Source organism: Physella acuta, unplaced genomic scaffold (assembly GCF_028476545.2).
Source record: "Physella acuta isolate Inbredline_101_S28 unplaced genomic scaffold, ASM2847654v3 ptg002543l, whole genome shotgun sequence".
Classification (NCBI taxonomy): domain Eukaryota; kingdom Metazoa; phylum Mollusca; class Gastropoda; family Physidae; genus Physella; species Physella acuta.
The window spans coordinates 27,610-45,000 of NW_026734010.1; the positions used below are offsets into that span (position 1 = coordinate 27,610).

At 41.2% G+C, this 17,391-nt stretch overlaps 1 pseudogene; it reads right to left on the minus strand.

The window, feature by feature from the left end:
• Nucleotides 1–11,279: 11,279 nt before the first annotated feature.
• The window catches only part of LOC131933532 (uncharacterized), a 26,198-nt pseudogene continuing 20,086 nt past the window's right edge, over nucleotides 11,280–17,391 (minus strand).

The following is a 17,391-nucleotide window of genomic DNA, read 5'->3' on the forward strand; positions in this document are numbered from 1 at the left end:
CTTGTTGGTGTATGTTGCTTGTTGGTGTATGTTGTTTGGTGTTTGTTGCTTGGTGTTTGTTGCTTATTGTTGTACGTCATCTAAGCATCAGCGATGTATGTTGCTTCTTTGTGTATGTCCATCACGTAATTGATGGGCCATGTGAGTTTTCTCTATAGTCTATAAGCAAAGGAATAAAAAACATGGCCTCTGATCACGTGACTTAATGTATTGGGTGGAGGCGACCATGTGACGTGTTCTCACGACGTCATACAACACATGCAGACTACGTTTCCTAGGCTTTTAATTTTTGTAAATCGTTACAGCACCTTCTTGTATAGCTAGTACCACACTGAGCAGGTATACCCTATCATGTGACTAAACCGTTTAGAAAAACGAACAAGACGTTTACACACAACACACATTTCTCAATTGGTGTTCACTACTTCGAATTTAAATGAAATACGGAAATTTCCGATCCAACCGAGAATTCCGGATTTCAACACAACTTTCACTTTGTATGTAGTATATTGTGGATATTAACATTTAACCGAAATCGATATGAACGTGCTATGTGTAACGAGTAAAACGTATTTAACTGGGAGGTGGGGGAAGGGGAGATGATTGGTGGAGGCGAAATTAGAGATGAATGAAGGAAGTAGAATTATATTAATTGCCGCATTAATTAATCGCTGAGATAATGAGTCTTCTAGCCTAGCGCTCTCTGCTTATGAAATAAGAGACGTGTTTAGTGTAACAGGAAGCGCGGAGAGACCATCATAACAGGCGGGCTTGTGATATGGTGATTCTAAAATTGCCGGTTAATGTTACCATTACTTGCCAGCCACTGTGACAAATCTTGCCGGCTGTTACCATAGTTTACCGGTTTTTGTTACCATCCTAAGCTACGTAACTTAGGTTACTTATCCGGCTTGAGTTCAGTGCATGTGTCTGTGTTGTGAGTGTGTGAGTGTGTGTGTGAGGGAGGTGTTGGGGGCTATTGCTCTATTCCATACGTGGCTTAAACGAAAAAAAAATGATATTGAATCCATTTTTTGTGGGTCTGATTTAAAAAAGAAACACTAAATAACCAATCCATCCATCCCTGAAGCTCAACAGCTGATTAAAAGCTTTGGCCGGCTTCATCACCTTCCTCCACCCAGTCTTGTCCGTCGTCTGCGTCCAACTCTGGACCCTAAGACCTGTCTCCACATCATCTAGTCATCTGTGTCTAGGGGGGGGGGGGGGCTGTATCGACATCATCTATCCATCTGAACCTAGGGATATCTCCACATCATCTACCCACCCGAGCCTAGGGCTGTCTACACATCATCTACCCATCTGTGCCTAGGGCTGTCTCCACATCATCTACCCATCTGTGCCTAGGGCTGTACCCACATCTACTACCCATCTGTGCCTAGGGCTGTCTACACATCATCTACCCATCTGTGCCTAGGGCTGTACCCACATCTACTACCCATCTGAGCCTTGGGCTGTCTACACATCATCTACCCATCTGTGCCTAGGGCTGTCTCCACATCATCTACCCATCTGTGCCTAGGGCTGTACCCACATCATCTACCCATCTGTGCCTAGGGCTGTCTCCACATCATCTACCCATCTGTGCCTAGGGCTGTACCCACATCATCTACCCATCTGTGCCTAGGGATGTACCCACATCTTCTACCCATCTGAGCCTAGGGCTGTCTACACATCATCTACCCATCTGTGCCTAGGGCTGTCTTCACATCATCTACTCATCTGTGCCTAGGGCTGTACCCACATCTTCTACCGATCTGTGCCTAGGGCTGTCTTCACATCACCTACCCATCTGAGCCTAGGGCTGTCTACACATCACCTACCCATCTGTGCCTAGGGCTGTCTTCACATCATCTACCCATCTGTGCCTAGGGCTGTACCCACATCATCTACCCATCTGTGCCTAGGGCTGTACCCACATCATCTACCCATCTATGCTTAGGGTCGTCTGCACATCATCTACCCATCTGAGCCTAGACCTGTCTTCACATCATCTACCCATCTGTGCCTAGGGCTGTCTTCACATCATCTACCCATCTGTGCCTAGGGCTGTCTACACATCATCTACCCATCTGTGCCTAGGGCTGTACCCACATCATCTACCCATCTGTGCCTAGGGCTGTACCCACATCATCTACCCATCTGAGCCTAGGGCTGTCTACACATCATCTACCCATCTGTGCCTAGGGCTGTACCCACATCATCTACCCATCTGTGCCTAGGGCTGTACCCACATCATCTACCCATCTGTGCCTAGGGCTGTCTTCACATCACCTACCCATCTGTGCCTAGGGCTGTCTACACATCATCTACCCATCTGTGCCTAGGGCTGTACCCACATCATCTACCCATCTGTGCCTAGGGCTGTCTACACATCATCTACCCATCTGTGCCTAGGGCTGTCTTCACATCACCTACCCATCTGAGCCTAGGGCTGTCTACACATCATCTACCCATCTGAGCCTAGGGCTGTCTTCACATCATCTACCCATCTGTGCCTAGGGCTGTCTTCACATCACCTACCCATCTGTGCCTAGGGTTGTCTTCACATCATCTACCCATTCGAACCCTGACCTGCCATTTTGTCAACTTTGGTGTTTTGGCACTGAACATCTTTCACTCCTCTAAGATGTGTAATTCCTGCTTGATGACTAAACAATTGCAATGTTGCTTTTTTACAATTGTTGCCGTTATTGAATATTTTTGTATATTTTAAATATATTCTGGTTTGTTTGAAGTTTACATCCATTTTCCTCATAAATTGGTTCACCACGTTCCCGCTAAGAGGAAAAATGCAGAGTGCAACGTATGTTTTGTAAGTACGGTGTGCTAAGTGACGTATACAAGGATACATGTATTTTACAAAATGACCGCGAGGCAAGTTAAAAACTACCACGCGGCTATGTAATCGTGCAGCTTAGAGGAAACGAACTGGTCCACATATTTTCAGCAGGATTTTTTTCCTCTTCTAGGTATTTGATGTTTTCTGTTGTCTTTTTGTCCAGGTTTCACAAAGCATGCATTATAATACTGCTGTGTTTCTTAATCTTTTAGGAGGTACCGAACCCTACCAGTTTCATATGCGTATTCACCAAACCCTTCATAGTAGTTCTATCGCCGGCACAGACAAAATCCGATTGTGAATCGCATGAGTCGGGTACGTGTCGATCAAACCCGGGTTAAGAATTACTGCATTGTTTTTTTTTCTTTGTTTCGTATTTATACTGAGGTTTTTGTTTTGGAGTTTGTCGTAACTGTTGAAGTATGCATGAGTTCCTGGAGAGATTCGTTCTTAGTTTTTAAAGCGATTCTCTCCTTCTCTCACTCTTGTCTAGATGAAGTAGTGTAGACGATACAAGCCCTATGCCCAGATACACGTGACGCTAAAGTACAGAGGTTTTTATATGACCGGTAGGACATGACGTAACATCAGGACAGACAGTCTAACACGTCTTGTCCATATCCTGACGTCACAAACCGGAAGTCTGATAAAAATAAACTCGGGGAGTTCCACATTTTAAACGTGAGCTCTGTTGCCATTCATGATGAGTGATTCTGAATACAGCTTGCTTGGTGTTGTATAAGTGGGGGGGGGGGGGTTGTAGACATTGGGATAGGTAGGGGGTGTGTAAGCAGTGGATTGGGGGGGGGGGAAGCCGACATGGGGCGGAGACACAAGGAGGGTTCACAGAGTTTTAGTGGTTCATTGTGGTTCATCACAAGATCAGGGTGGTTCAGAAAGAATGGTTGTATGTGTGTGTGTGTGTGGGGGGGGGGGGGGGGGGCGAGGTTTTTGCGTGTGGAGGGGGTATGGAGAGTCACTAGCTTTTTATTTACATTGGTTTTTTTAAAAGAAGAGAGGAAGAAAATGGCTTTATGTTAAAACTATGGCCGTTTTAATCCCACAATTCTCGAAGAATGTTTAGCATTTTGCCTGAACTTTAAATGGAGGATTAATCACACCAAGTATTGCATATTACAACGAAAGTATATCCCCAAAATATATACGGTAGAGTCGGCACACACTATCCAACGATTTAAACGTCACTCCCCGCGGTAATTGAACTCCGATCCCTGGGCTAATGTAGATCGGCTCAAATCGGGAAGCTGCATGAAATGTAAACTTTTACGATGTGCTAACTGCGTAACGAATGTGACGGTTAATTACCGATCTAAATTGCAATCACCGAGTCGGGATTGTTACATTGGCTACATTATGGTGACGTCAGAAGCTGAATAGCAGCCAGATTTTTTTTTCTGTGAAAAACACGCAGAGAAAAACAACAAAGACCATTGGTTGATATGAGCCATGGGTTGCCATTAGCGGGGAGTGGCAGCCATTTTGTATACGACCTGGTCACAAGCCCATGGGCGGGGATTTATGGGTAGGTTTTGGGTAGGAGGGACGGGACCACGGGGCCACGGGACCAACGCGAGGAAATCACGACAGGAAGTTGGCGCTGGGTCGTAAATCAGGGGACCATTAGGGCGTAGGTACCTGGGGTGGGGTGGGGGGTGGGGGAGGGGGTTGTACTTAGAACATATGTAAAGGAAGTGGGGGGGGGGCTTTAGAGACATAAGTAAAGGGTGGGGTTATAAGGTTGGTGTCTATTAGCACATAGTTGGGGTGGGTGGGTGTTAGCTGTTGTAAAAAGGGGGAGGGACATGAGACTAAAATAAAATGGGTATGGCGTGTGGGTGATAGATTAGCACGTAATGAACGGTGGGGTCGGGGGGGGGGAGGTTTGGCTAAGTGACATTATGGCTTGTAAACCTGTCTGGGCGCATGCGCACCAAGGCTTGGTCAGTTGTCACTTGGTCAGTTGTCACTTGACGACCATTTATCGTCAACATTCTCCAGATTCTCAGAAATACCGGATTCTTAGGAATACCGGATTCTTAGAAATACCGGATTCTTAGAAATGTCGGATTCGTAGAAATGTCGGATTCTCAGAAATATCAGATTCTCAGAAGTATCAGATTCTCAGAAATACCGAATTCTAAGAAATATCGGATTCTCATTAATACCGAATTCTTAAAATTAAATTCTCCTTATTACCGTCTCCTAAGACTGAGAAATATTGAATTCTCAAAAGTGCAGGATTATGTTTTTGCTGTATATATTTAGCAACAAATAAATATATACATTACGCATATGTTCCTTTTAAAGTAACGAATAAAAACTAATGAGTGAGAACTAAAATCTTGACGACCATTAGCAAATGAAAATACTTCAACTGAATTAAACAATCCTACAGACCATTTTTCTTAAATCCTTTCGTCTAAATAGACATCGGGCTCATTTTAAATTTCAAGCATGTATCTGCCCTTAGAAATACAAGAATCAAAAACTGAAAAAACAACACATCAAGATAAAAAGGTACATAAAAACAACAAACAAGAACAGGAACAGTAATTACAATTAAATACATTTGCTCCAAGCATGATTATGGAACTTTTTTTTTTTTTTAAAAAACAGTTTCATGAAATAACCCTCGATTGCTTTGAAAGAAAATTTTCTTATTGATTTTGAATAGGAATATCTATATATCTATATATCTATATATATCTATCTATCTATCTATATATATATATATATATATATATATATATATATATATATATATATATATATATATATATATATATATATATATGTGTGTATTATGCTTGAAAATGAAAGTGAAGAATGCACTCACCTAGCACGCGCATCTTCAGTTATTTCTGTACAAGTTATCCCCCTTTATGTAAATAGCCAATTTCCTTCCTCCCCTCTTTGATTAAGTTGGTCCTTCTAACGGAGGGGGGAGGCTGGGAGGGAGGGGGTATTTCGCCTCAACCCTCGCCATCTTTGCTTGACTCAAGACACCTCGACTTGCATCGTTCGCTAATTTTCTCCCCCCACCCCCCACCACTATCGACACTTGACTACCCCCCGATTTCAGGACAGGATTTTGTCACGTGGTTTAGCGCAGGGTTAAAGACAACAAATGACGATTTTTTTGGGAGGGGATTTCGACTTGAACGTTAGGATAGGGGGGGGGGGTGCCTCTTGAATCAGTCGTGGGAAGCTTTTAGACAAATGTTCGACAAGGTTCTGGTAGTGTGAGCAATGGATTCAGTGTCCTGTGTGTGAGTACGTGTGGGTGGGCATGGTAATGTGTGTTTGTTTATGTGTGTGTGTGTGGTTGGAGCTATCATGACCCAGAGAAAAACCAGTCTAGGAATTCTGTTCAGCTAAAGGCGTGTTATGCTTTTGTACGAGCTGATCTAGATGGGTACCTTCTAGTAACCTCGTGAGCTCTGAGATCAACATCCTGGCTTTACTTTATGGCACCCAAATACACCTGCATCTATTCGTTAATGACTTTGTGTTTGAAAAGTAAAATTAGTAAAATAACAACAAACAATCAAAACAACAAGCCGAATGATAAAATGATATACAAAAACTGATCGCACTCGCAATATTCTACCTTGATATATATATATATATATATATATATATATATATATATATATATATATATATATATATATATATATATATATATATATATATATATATATATATATATATATATATATGGCTCCGTAGTCTCATAAGACCATTGGATGATTGCGCATTGGAAATTCCAGAATAAATACACTAAAATATTTTTTTATAACCATAGAATATGTGTTGCAACAGTTAAATGGTTTGGTTGAAAAAAAACTCATCTCACGCGGGATCTATTTGTAACGACAAATTTCGATTGTGGGCACGAAACAATAAATACCTAATTTTTTACAACCTGTATTTAAAGCACTAAACGTTTACTCATGACGTTAAGAAATCAAAACAACAAAGTGTTAGGCTTTTGATTTGGGTAATTAGAGACTGCCAATGTGCTATGCCGGTGCTCCTGTTATGGGTTCCGTCTAGACTTGTGTGTGCTTAAATAAACTGTAGTGTGCGTATCAAGATACATGTATTGCGCTTAGGACAATGAAAACATTAAAAAAATTAGTTTGATATTTTTATTTCCATCAGCAAAAATGTCTTAAGACAAAAGAATTCGACGGCTGAAAATTTGAGCGGCTTGATTTATTAAAAAAAAATCCATTTAAAAAAAAAAAAACCTGTTCCTGCTTGAAGTAAAGAAAACATCTTTGAATTTGCAGAACTTTTCTATACAGCGGAGTTACCGAACTTTATTCGGAAAGGAACGAAATTAGTCCTACGAAAAATAATAATTTGTTACGATACAGAGTTAAGGGACCTTGTTCTAATAAAGTTACGGAACTTACATGAAGATTACCGAGTCGACTAGAGCATATTGTGCCCGCTGCCTTTGTATTTTGGTGTTATCTTAAAGAAAATGTTAAAGGTAACAATGCACAGTACGAAATTACATGTATATTTATATGAGGTGTGTTTATGCATATGTATATGTGTATGTGCTTATGTATGTATATGTGTGTGTGTGTCCACAGTAAGGACAGCCAATGGTAACTCTGTCGACCACATTGCACGCCTGTGAATCTTTCCCGATTTATGCCAGGTACTCATTAGCGCTGAGTCGACTTGGCTATTCTGCAGATTCATCAGTATAATCAAACCTCTAGATCAATAATTACCTATACATTTCATTTGTATCCGTCTTTCGGACAATTCCAACCCCACCTTCCCCTACCCCTGATCACTATCCCCCCTACCCCCACCCCTGATCACGATCCCCCCCCCCCCCTTTATTTTCTAATATACCCATCTTCCAGATTTACATACACAGCATGCGAATGATTTAGTTATGCAAATACTAAACGCGTTTCCCATTTCTTCCACCGAGACTACATGAGAAGACTTTCAAGAATAATAAAAAAATCTAAATAAAGAAATCGTTTGAATGTGAGGGAGCAGTTTGATTGGATGATTTGGAGGTCACGTGGTTGGTGGAGCACACGCGTCACGATAGTCTGGGCAGACAGACAGACAGACAGACAGACAGACAGGCAGACAGGCAGACAGACAACTATTAAAAAACAACACAAAGCTGAAAGGAGACCCAGGATTACATGCATACAGACATACATACATACAGACAGACAGATAGAGAGGTATGTTGATTGACACACAGCCAGACAGACAGACAGACAGACTATAAAACAACCTAAGGCTGAAGGTAGAAGCAGAATTACATGCATACAGACAGACAGGCGAAAAGACTGACGGACTGACAGACAGGCAGAACACAATGTCTTCTCTTACTTTTTTGTCATTTCCTTCAAGCCTAACCCTTAATTTTCACCAGTTCATACTGAATTTAATTAATCAACCTTTTGACGTCACACCATTGAGTGCCTCTGACGTCACACCTCACGGTACACTCACGCAACTTACAACCCTCGTGACGTCACACCCCTTTAGATCGTCTCGGACGTTCTAATGACGTCACGCCGGAAGTAGCTGTCCGGCATCGTTTACCAGACACAGCCAAGACGCTTCCAGACGCCGGTGGTCGCGGGAGTCTGGTTCCGCTCAGGTTCCAGACTACAGGTCAACGTCTCCTGACATTAACCCACTCTAACATAAACCTCACAGCTTCAAACTTCTGGCAATTTTCTACCTAACCCCCAATTATCTATGAACAATTAAAAAAAAAAGTATATTTCCAATTCGAACTTGACGGTCAATTTGACAAGTAGAGTTCACTCGTTTCACCTGTTTCTGGTGCCATGACATATGAAGGGATAATGTGGTCAGTACTATGCCCAGCCGCCTTTACTTTCCCTAACGTCAGTTAGGTACTCATCTAAGCTATGTGCGTTCAGGGACTTGAACCTGGATTCAAACTCGAGACTTTCGGGTTAGCAGTCGTATGCCCTACCAGGGTTGGTATGGCTGTGTCCAAGAGACCCGAGAAATTTTTAAAGCGGCCACCAACCCCTAGATCGAAATTTCTATTGTTCTTTCTTTCTCCGCCATACACCTAATTTTACGTCTTGGTATGAAGGAATGGTGAAATACGAACAGCCCAACTCAAATTAAAACTCTACTAGGACTATTATAGCATCGTTCCTGGGGGCCCATTGAGATTTTTTCTTAGGGTGAGACCATCATCACTGTGCTCTACAGTTCGACCAGCGATTATTCCAGGCATCTCATGGGGGGGGGGGGGGGCGGAGACCCGAAGAAAGTCCACCGCCCCCCCCCCTACACAAAACAAAATGGAATTTATATAGAAATAGGCTAAATACTTGTGTCCGCCCACCCCACCCCCCTCCGGAAAATTTAGTCCTCCCCCGAAATTTTCAAGTGCCCCCCCCCCCACCCTCGGAAAAAAGTATGAAAGAAACACTGAGTTCGACTATGTCATCCTATACCCATGTAATAAGAGTTATTTCTCTCTTTTTAAACCAACCCTTACGCTAACCAGTTTATAAAAAACTAAACCACTTATCAAATTATCCAACGCTAATGGTCTATTATCAAGATACAGAAAGCCCTGCATTGTGTGGACAGCCTTGAACCCGCCTCACCTGTCAATACGACAGCGTCAGTTGTCTACCTTGTGGTGCCTCACGTATTGATCCACACGACTGTCAGCACCACCCTACATCCATATTATCCACTTATCCACTACCCACGTGTCTTATTTGTACACTGTACTTTACCAGTGTGTTTGAAGAATGAACGAAAAAAAAAAGAAAATAATTATGTGGCGTTGAATGAGGAAAACAAACACTAAAGAAAAAGTTACATAATGGGCTATTTAAAAAAATAATGTGAATATAATCGGTCACATGAATGCTCATAGTCTATGGTAGTGTTGTTTGTTACGATAGTGGATTATCTTGAGATGGTGGATGTCACGTGAGTGGATTGTCTGGAGATGGTGAATGTCACGCTAGTGGATTGTCTGTGGGTGGTGGATGTCACGCTAGTGGATTAACTTAAAATGTTGCATGTTACGATAGTGGATAGAATATGTTAAAAGCCACATTAGTGGATTGTTTTGAGATTTTGGATGTCACGCCATTGGATTGGATTGGATATGTTGGTTGCCACGTCAGTGGATTGTTTACAGATTTCACGCCAAAGTAGTGCTAAAAGATAACTGATGCCACGTTCGTCAGTTACCTGGCGATGTTAGATGTCACGTCGATGTTAGATGTCACGTCGATGTTAGATGTCACGGCGATGTTAGATGTCACGGCGGTGTTAGATGTCACGTCGATGTTAGATGTCACGTCGATGTTAGATGTCACGTCGATGTTAGATGTCACGTCGATGTTAGATGTCACGTCGATGTTAGATGTCACGTCGATGTTAGATGTCACGTCGATGTTAGATGTCACGGCGATGTTAGATGTCACGTCGATGTTAGATGTCACGGCGGTGTTAGATGTCACGTCGATGTTAGATGTCACGTCGATGTTAGATGTCACGTCGATGTTAGATGTCACGTCGATGTTAGATGTCACGTCGATGTTAGATGTCACATCGATGTTAGATGTCACGTCGATGCTAGATGTCACATCGATGCTAGATGTCACGTCGATGTTAGATGTCACGTCGATGCTAGATGTCACTTCGATGTTAGATGTCACGTCGATGTTAGATGTCACGGCGATGTTAGATGTAACGGCGATGTCAGATGTCACGGCTTTTCTGGAGATATTAGATCCAAGTTGTCAGAAATTCAAGGAATAAATTTCGCATAAAAGAAGTAAAAGGAAAAATGTCCACAGAAAAAAATGTTCGCATTGAAAAGATTCGCGTGTCATTTAGTAATACGCTGAATTGTTTACAAACTTTAATCAAGGCTGAAGCGGCAGGGGCCTTAACTCCTCATCACATGCTTGATCCTGTCTGCGTAAAGATCCGTGAGTTACTCCCCCACTACGCGGTAACCACTTTTTGTCACGACAAAAAAACCCACCTAAATGTAAGACATTTCCAACCCAGTATAACCACTTTACACGTGACCTATTCCCACCAATCAGGATCACCAAAGATAAAAACAACCCACAAAACAGAACGCAAACAAGTCGTAAAAAAAATCTACTTCCTGTCACACGTCGCGCTACTTTCACTTACGCACACAACATCCGGTGTATAAAACAAACTTCGCCATTTTGTTTACAAGTTTTTTTTCTCTAATTTTCCTCAGTAGGCGAGGATTATTTTGTGTGGAGATTTCACGCTCGGGGTAAATGACACGCGCAATGATTTCCGGGGTGGATCGATTTGATTGGTGGCGGTGGCTTGTCGCGGAGTTGTGTCAAAGTCTCAGTGCTGATGGGACTCGCTTGGTGGAGGTGGAGTTGGTGAATGTGGTGGAGTTGGTGAAGGTGGTGGAGTTGGTGGAGTTGGTGGAGGTGGTAGAGGTGGTGGTGTTGGTGGAGGTGGTGGAGTTGGTGAAGGTGGTGGAGTTGGTGAAGGTGGTGGAGTTGGTGGAGTTGGTGGAGTTAGTGGAGTTGGTGGAGGTGGTGATGGTGGTGGAGGTGGTGGTGTTGGTGGAGGAGGTAGAGGTGGAGGAGTTGGTGGAGTTGGTGGAGGTGGTGGAGGTGGTGGAGTGGTGGAGGTGGTGGAGTTCGTGGAGTTCGTGGAGGTGGTGGAGGTGGTGAAGGTGGTGGAGTTGGTGGTGTTGGTGGAGGAGGTAGAGGTGGTGGAGTGGTGGAGGTGGTGGAGTTCGTGGAGTTCGTGGAGGTGGTGGAGGTGGTGAAGGTGGTGGAGTTGGTGGAGTTGGTGGAGGTGGTGGAGGTGGTGAAGGTGGTGGAGGTGGTGGTGTTGGTGGAGTTGGTGGAGGTGGTGGAGGTGGTGGAGTTGGTGGAGTTGGTGGAGGTGGTGAAGGTGGTGGAGGTGGTGGTGTTGGTGGAGGAGGTAGAGGTGGTGGAGTGGTGGAGGTGGTGGAGTTGGTGGAGGTGGTGGAGTGGTGGAGGTGGTGGAGTGGTGGAGGTGGTGGAGGTGGTGAAGTTGGCGGAGGAGGTAGAGGTGGTGGAGTGGTGGAGGTGGTGGAGTTGGTGGAGTTGGTGGAGTTGGTGGATGTGGTGAAGTTGGTGGAGGTGGTGGAGGTGGTGGAGTTGGTGGAGGTGGTGGAGATAGTGGAGATATTGGAGGTATTGGAGGTGTTGGAGGTGGTGGAAGTCGATGGAGGTGGTTGAAGATGGTTGGCGTGGCTGTGTGGTGAACAGGATAATGGTATAACGGCAATAGTGTGGATATATGCTGTCACGATGACTCGATAATGTGGGTAGGATATTGTCACGCAACGTGATCGTATGGAAGTGATAGTTGACAGGACACTTCTGACACGCTGAAGTGACATGTAACTTGTTGGACAAAGACGTAAATGTCGTGACTAAATAAAACCCCACACCACACCCTCAACGCAAGCGATATTTCCCACACAACAACACATCGTCAAATGTTTGACGAAGTGAGGTAACTCCCTAGACCCAGCAAAACTTTCATACAGCCCTGGACCTAAATCTGATATTTTTTGTCTTATTCTTCCTGAACAAATCTGCTCTGAATTAGTGCACTACGTCTGATCAACTGCGTCCGTTACCACCTTGACTCATATATGGTTTCCAATCATTCCATTATCCAATCTAAAGACTTCAACCAGAGAAAAAATAATATTGTATTATTAGAAATTTTTCGTGGCCGTCTCAACTGGATTCGAACTAACACCATACGTGTGATAACACATCAACATGTTGTATCAGCCTACAAGAGTGAGTACAAGCCGGAAAAATATCACGTGATATCGACGCACTTAAGGTAACACGGAAATGCCTAAGTCTTTAAAGCCTAGGCTCACATTCCGCAGCCTTAAAACTCGGAAATATTTTTTTTTCCTGTTCCAACATCGACCGGACAAAAACTGCTCACACGACTTTTTAAAAGGTCGATGTTTTCTCGTCCTATCGACATTTCCTTTGGTTAAAAAAATCGACATCCCGTCTTGTACAATTTATCACGGTAAATGCTCGCATTTACCTCCCCTTGTTATTCCAGTTGAAATACGTCCGCTGTGCAACATACATTTATCTAATTCTTTCTTTCTTCATTTCTTTCTTTATCTATTTCTTTCTTTCTCCATTCTGATTATTTTTTTTTAAATATGTATCTTTCCTTTGTTTTAGATCTTTTTTTCTAACAATTTATTTCTTTAACTATTTCTTTCTCCGATTAGGTAGACATCCGTTTATTTCAGAGTTTCTTCCAAGCATCTCTTCGCCCCCCCCCCCCCCGAAGAAGGTCGACCGCCTCCCCCCGAACGAGATGGAATTGATATAGTAAACATATATACTTTTACTAGGTCCGCCTCTTCCCCCCCCCCCCGGAAAATGTAGACTGCCACCCCGAAAATATCAAGTGCCCCCCCCCCCCTCCCCGGAAAAAAGGTTGGAAGAAACACTGGTTTATTTATATTTTCTAATATATACTTTCCTTTGCTTCCGAAACTTTCTTTCCTATAAGTTTCTTCTATATCCATTTTTATATTCATAATAAACATTGTTTGGTAAATAAATATCTTTGTTTAATACATTTCTTTTGTAATGTTATTTCTTAATGCATTCTTACTTGTTTGCTTTTACATCCCCTATTGGGGATCTAGTGGTTCAGTCGGTAAATCAAACAACTGTTGCCTTGTAGTTTGTTTTTGGTTGGACAAAGGCTATGGGAGCAAACCCAAAAAGAAAAGCAGGCTGAAATCGGAGTCAACGGCCTGTATGGCGTATAACAAGTTGACACGTAATACTTAATTGTGTTGGAGAGAATCTCTTCAAACACTAGTATTAAGAACGAAGAAGAAAGAAGAAGATATCACGAGTTTCAAATTTATTATTTTACCTGTTTTCTATGTATGTTTGAAAACTACTTCATTCACAGGGATATATTTGTTATTGTTGTCACGGATGAATAACGCATGGCCAACTTTGTATTGTAAGCCTTATATTTTAACATATTTAAATACAATATAATGAGAATTTTTAAAATTTATTTGCATGAACAGATAATATTTTTATTCTTACGTCAATGTTACATTTTTGTTGACGTAAAAATGGCTAATATCTTTCCATGAAAGCATTATTTTTGTATCAATTGCTTATGCTGAATGACTCGATTTGGGACATTTGTAGGAATATGTTTTTGGTTCTATATCAACATTTAATATTTCAAAATGTAATGCTTTAATAAGCATATTCAGTAATTCCTTTAAACTTCTTGCAAGCGAAATTTTTACCACTCCTACAAAAACCGATTTTTTTTTCAAACTTGGCACATAGGTCAAGACCTGAAGACAATGCTATGTGACACACTTTTAACATAATTGGACGTTCAATTTGTTTAAAAAACAATTAAATTAATATTAGAATATAACTACTTTTTAAAAATATTTTAAAATCAATATTGCCTATTTACAAAAATGATTAAAGTACAGATTCATTCAAGACAAAAAAAAAAAAAAAAATAAAAACTTCTGAATTACTTTCGTACGTTTAGTAACACATCGAAACATTAATAACATCACGCAACATCCCTTTTGGGAATACAGCCAGGTTTTTTTTACTTCCAGTCTCGCCACAACAGTCAAATCACCATTTTTTCCTATTGTGTAGATTTTACTTGAGATACATAAATTACAAGATAAAATTATGTGATGTGTGTAATATCGGTAATGAATTACATGTATTTGTAATAGTTATCTCGAAAAAGGTAAGCAAAAAATAAAACGCAGCAAAGATTCCGCGAAATAGATGCACAGTATTGAGTATACTCCGCTGCGTGAGGTACACAGCTTTTGTCAAGGATAAAATGAAAGTATGTTTACATTTTTAAAAAGCATTCAACTTTCAGAAAGAGTGGACGAGTTGTGCTATTTAACAAAACATGATTGGAACCCCATGTTCTTAACGACAAACACTAGAACATTCTGAAGCTAATACCTTGTCACACAAGCATCTAGTACATCCTTACTTCCGACACCCGGAAAAAATGACCACAATGGCGTAGCTCGGGTAGGCGCAGGGGCCGGTACACCCCCAGTCTAAAAAGGGCGACAAAATAGAGTCGACCCCACTACGCCAGTGGAGAAGCCACTGTTCAAACAGTTCTCTGTTTTATATGGCAGTGCTGCCGTGTCTCTCTGAGAGAGAGAGAGAGAGAGAGAGAGAAAGAGAGAGAGAGAGAGAGAGAGAGAGAGGGGGGGGGGGGGTGGAGAGGAAGTGATAGGTTCCCGAAACAAATACGAAATGTGACCTTAACAGAATTCCGAAGAAATCAAACCCGACTTAACAAAATACAGCCCTGACACATGATAAATAACACAATTTCTACAATTAAATTCTAAAACACATTTTTATCGCATTTACCGTAATTTACGACTTATTAAACAGTTCGAGAAATCGGAAATTCACGTCGGTATTAAAATAGAACAAAGAAAAACAAAATATTGAACGTGAAGCAGGATGTAAACAATGCGTGACGTCAGCGGTGACATGATATATGTTATGATCGCCGTGGGGTCAGAGGTCACTTGGTGTACTCTTTAGTATAGAAAACAAAAGAATGGATTTATATGTAAAGGCACTTGTATAGTGGGACAACTGGGGGTATATAACGCTGATTCTAACTATAATAATATCAATAATAATAATAATAATAATGATAATAATAATGGTAATAATAATGATAATAATAATAATGATAATAATAATAATGATACTACCACTAATAATAGACATTCTTGCATTGTCATCTAACATACACACGGTCTAAAGCTGGAAAGAAATTGCTTAGATAAAAATGGGTCTAAATTAAGTTGCATCATCAGCAAAAGCTGAATTAAGTAAAAACAAGTAATATAGTGTATAGAAGTTGACAGAAAATTCATTTTAAACTAACGGTTGGGCAGATAGTTCCTTACAAAGAAAAGAAGCTGACAGCTAATTCCTTACAAAACAAACACGTTGACAGCTAACTCCTTACAAAACAAACGTTTTATAAAAATCAATACGAGGCACTTGTACTGCAGTCTTCCCATCCGTTTACCGACTGTTTACACGTTTACCTCCCCTTGTTACAGTAATCACCTGAAAGGTGAGTCGGTGCTAGTCACTGGTGGCACTGCAGGCTAATGTAACACCCAGACCCTTTTATTGCAGACGACATCTAGCACATGACGTGGACCACACCTCTAACCTGCTCAGACTCTGGCATTCGGTGAATGTTTTGTTTTTTACCAAACACTGGAAACCGGACAAGATTTAGCAGTTGCCGCCCTTGAAAAAAACCGTGGCGTAATAAAAAAAAACATGTTTTTTAAAAAAAAAGTTGTCTAATTAGAACAACTGTTAAATCGAAACAACGTTTAAATTTTTAGTGGTACATTATATAAATAAAGTTGATTCTGTATAAAACTGTTTTGATTCTTTTCGTTTCTTTCTTTAAAAAATAAAGCAGTTGCTTCCCTTTAAATTAGTTTTTTTTCGTAATTAGTGCACAATTAGCAAAGGTAAAAATTCGCCGTGGAAGAAAAAACAAGCTCTCGTTACATTAAATGTTCCTAACTTGGTTAAAACCACAAACAAAAACAAAAGAAAACACAAAAATAAAATTTAAAAAACCCAAGGGAGAGAATTCATTCTACTTGTATCGGAGCAACATAAGAGACCGCAGGTCACCGATTTAAAAAAAAAAATACTGTGTACACAAAAGTTACGACCCAAGGTCAAATAAAAAACATAACCAACGGCAACTGTTAATTAAAGGTGACGAAATCATTAGAGACGGGGGATAATTAGTCACCTGCCAGGTGATTAGAGTTGACCGACCCAGCTCTACATTTTTGATTAGGAGATTGCTTTGAAAAAAACAACAACAGAAACCGATACTGATCGTTGTCATTTAAAAAAAAATTATTCTATACTCACGGACAAGAGTTTCGCCGTGAATAAACAGACAGGCGACATTCGCAGAAATTTTCTTATTTTCTAAAACCCATCCCTGGTAATGACGTCACAAGGGAGATGTCACCCGGTGCGCACCACCCCCTGGACATCCCATGAGTGACGCCATTATAGTCTTGATGGGATGTTGCATTGTCTAAACTCTAAACATTGTTCCCACGGGCTAGTTTAAAGTCTTAATTCGTTTATTTACTTAAGAAAATTTACATTTAAAAAATAAGGAATAACCGCAAGAACAGTTTAAAAAAAAACAAAAACAAAAAAACAAAAAAAAACAAACAAAAAACAGCGGCAATAAATAAACCAGATTTTAATACGAAAATCAGATGAAGTAGAGTTGGTCTGTTTCAGTGACCTCGACATTAAAAGGGATAGTGCGGTCAGTATTATGCCCAGCCGCATTGTTTTCCC